A 3,716-nucleotide genomic window follows, 5' to 3' on the forward strand; every position below is an offset into this window, starting at 1 on the left:
AAAATTTTTTGTTCTAGTTCTGTAAAAACTGCCATTGGTAATTTGATAGGGATTGCACTGAATCTGTAGATTGCCTTGGGTAGTATGGTCATTTTGACAATATTGATTCTTCCAATCCTAGAACATGGTATATCTCTCCATTTGTCTGTGTCATCTTTGATTTCTTGCATCAGCATCTGATAGCTTTCAGAGCACAGTTTTTTTACCTCCTTAGGTAGGTTTATTCCTAGGTATTTTATTCTTTTTGATGGGATGGTAAATGAGACAGTTTCATTAATTTCTGTTTCTGATGTTTTGTTGTTAGAGTATAGAAATTCAGGAGATTTATGTGTATTAATTTTGTATCCTGCAACTTTATCAAATTCATTGATTAGCTCTTGTAGTTTTCTGGTAGCATCTTTAGGATTTTCTATGTATAGTATCATGTCATGTGCAAACAGTGACAGTTTTACTTCTTGTTTTTCAATTTGGATTCCTTTCTTTCTTTTTCTTCTCTGACTGCCATGGCTAGGACTTTCAAAACTGTGTTGAAAAAAGTGGTGAGAGTGGATATGCTTGTCTTTTCCTGATCTTTCAGGAAATGCTTTCAGCTTTTCATCATTGAGTATGATGTCAGCTGTGAGTTTGTCATATATGACCTTTATTATTTTGAGGTAGGTTCCCTCTATGCCCACTGTCTGGAGGGTTTTTATCATAAATGGGCGTTGAATTTTGTTGAAAGATTTTTCTGCATCTATTCTGCATCATATGGTGCTTATTCTTCAATTTGTTGATGTGGTATATCATACGGATTGATTTGCAGATATTGAAAAATCCTTGCATCCCTGGGATAAATCCCACTTGATTATGGTGTATGATCCTTTTAACATACTGTTGAACTTGATTTGCTACTATTTTGTCGCGAATTTCTGTGTCTATTTTCATCAGTGATATTGGCCTGTAATTTTCTTTTTTTGTGTGATATCTTTGTTTGGTTTTGGGATCAGGGTGATGGTTACCTCATAGAATGTGTTTGAGAATGTTCCTTGCTCTGCAATTTTTTGGAATAGTTTCAGAAAGATAGGTATTAACTCTTCTCTAACCGTTTGGTGGAATTTCCCTGTGAAGCCATCTGGTCCTGGACTTTTGTTTTTTGGAAGTTTTTAATCACAGTTTCAATTTCAATACTTATGATTGGTCTGTTCATATTTTCTATTTCTTCCTGGTTCCATCTTGGAAGATTGTACCTTTCTAAGAATTTGTCCATTTCTTCCAGGTTGTCCATTTTATTGGCATATAGTTCCTTATGATTCTTTGTATTTCTGTGGTATCTGTAGTAACTTCTCCTTTTTCATTTCTAATTTTATTGATTTGAGCCCTCTCCTTTTATTTTCTTGATGAGTCTGACTAAAGGTTTATCAATTTTGTTTATCTTTTCAATGAACCAGCTTTTAGTTTCATTGATCCTTTCTATTGTTTTCTTAGTCTGTAGTTGATTTATTGTTGCTCTGATCTTTATGATTTCTTTCCTTCTATTAGCTTTGGGGTTTTATTGTTCTTTTTTCTCTAGTTGATTTAGGTGTTAAGTTAGGTTTTTTTATTTGAGATTTTTCTTATTTCTTGAGGTAGAATTGTATTGCTATAAACTTCCTTCTTAGAACAGCTTTTGCTGTATCCCATAGCTTTTGGATCATCATGTTTTTCTTGTGATTTGTCTCGGTATTTTTTGATTTCCTCTTTGATTTCTTCAGTGATCCATTGGCTGTTTAGTAACATATGGTTTAGTCTCCACGTGTTTGTGTTTTTCATAGTTTTTCTCTTGTATTTGTTTTTTTTTTAAATTAACTAATTATTGTTTATATTGGGTGTTTATTGCTGTGCGTGGGCTTTCTCTAATTGCAATGACTGGGGGCTACTCTTTGTTGTGGTGCATGGATTTGTCATTGCGGTGGCTTCTCTTGTTGTGGAGCATGGGCTCTAGGCATGCAGGCTTCAGTAGTGGCACGCAGGCTCAGTAGTTGTGGCTTGAGGGCTCTAGAGTGCAGGCTCAGTAATTGTGGCGCACGGGTATAGTTGCTCCGCGGCATGTGGGATCTTCCCAGACAAGGGTTCGAAACCATGTACCCTGCATTGGCAGGCAGATTCTTAACCACTGCACCACCAGGGAAGTCCTTGTAGTCAATTTCTAATTTCATGCTGTCGTGGTCAGAAAAGATACTTGATATGATTTCAGTTATTAAAATTTACCAAGGCTTGCTTTGTGGCCCAGCATGTGGTCTATCCCAGAGATTGTTCCATGTGCACTTGAAAAGAATATGTATTCTGGAGGAGAGAAGATGGTGGAAGACTAAGACGTAGAGATCACCTTCCTCCCCACAAATACATAAGAAATACATCTACACGGGAAACTGCTCCTATAGAACACCCACTGAATGCTGGCAGACGACCTCAGACCTTCCAAAAGGCAAGAAACTCCCCACATACCTGGGAAGGGCAAAAGAAAAAAGAATAAACAGAGACAAAAGAATAGGGACGGGACCTGCACCAGTGAGAGGGAGCTGTGAAGCAGGAAAGGTTCCCACACACTAGGAAGCCCCTTCACGGGTGGAGACTGCGGGTGGCAGAGCGGGGAAGCTTCGGAGCTGTGGAGGAAACCACAGCAACAGGGTGCGGACGGCAAAGTGGAGACATTCCCACAGAGGATCAGTGCCGAGCAGCACTCACCAGCCCGAGAGGATTGTCTGCTCACCCTCTGGGAAGGGCAGGGGCTGGGAGCTGAGGCTCGGGCTTCGGTCAGAAGCTGGGAGACGACTGGGGTTGGCTGCATGAACACAGCCTGAAGGGGTTAGTGCATCAGGCTAGCCGGGGTGGGGTGGGGGGAGTCCAGGAGAAGTCTGGAGCTGCCGAAGAGGCAAGAGGCTTTTTCTTGCCTATTTGTTTCCTGGTTCGAGAGGAGAGGGGATTAACTGTGCTGCGTAAAGGAGCCCCAGAAACAGGCGCAGAAACCAGAGACAGGCATGAGATGCTAAGGCTGCTGCTGCCACCACCAAGAAGCCTGTGTGCGAGCACAGGTCACTCTCCACAACTCCCCTCCCAGGAGCCTGTGCAGCCCGCCACTGCCAGTGTCCTGGGACCCAGGGACAACTTCTCCAGGACAATGCATGGCACGCCTCAGGCTGGTGCAACGTTACGTCAGACTCTGCCGCCGCAGGCTTGCCCCGCATTCCGTGCCTCTCCCTCCCCCCGGCCTGAGTGAGACAGGGTCGCTGAATCAGCTGCTCCTTTAACCCCGTCCTGTCTGAGCGAAGAGCAGACACCCTCGGGCGACCTACACGCAGAGGCGGGGCCAAGTCCAAAGCTGAACCCCGGGAGCTGTGCGAACAAAGAGGAGAGGAGGAGGTCTCTCCCAGCAGCCTCAGAAGCAGCAGATTAAATCTCCACAATCAACTTGAAGTGCCCTGCATCTGTGGAATACCTGGATAGACAACGAATCATCCCAAGTTGAGGAGGTGGACTAGGGAGCAAGATATATTATTTTCCCCTTTTTCTCTTTTTGTGAGTGTGCATTTGTGTGTTGCTGTGTGAGATTTTGTCGGTATAGCTTTGCTTTCACCACTTGTCCTAGGGTTCTGACTGACCCGGCTTTTTGTGTGTGTGTGTTTTTTTTTTTTTTTTTACTTAAAACATTTTTTCTTCTTAATAATTATTTTTTATTTTAATAACTTTATTTTATCCTA

The sequence above is a fragment of the Physeter macrocephalus genome, chromosome 4, assembly GCF_002837175.3.
Source record: "Physeter macrocephalus isolate SW-GA chromosome 4, ASM283717v5, whole genome shotgun sequence".
Classification (NCBI taxonomy): Eukaryota; Metazoa; Chordata; class Mammalia; order Artiodactyla; family Physeteridae; genus Physeter; species Physeter macrocephalus.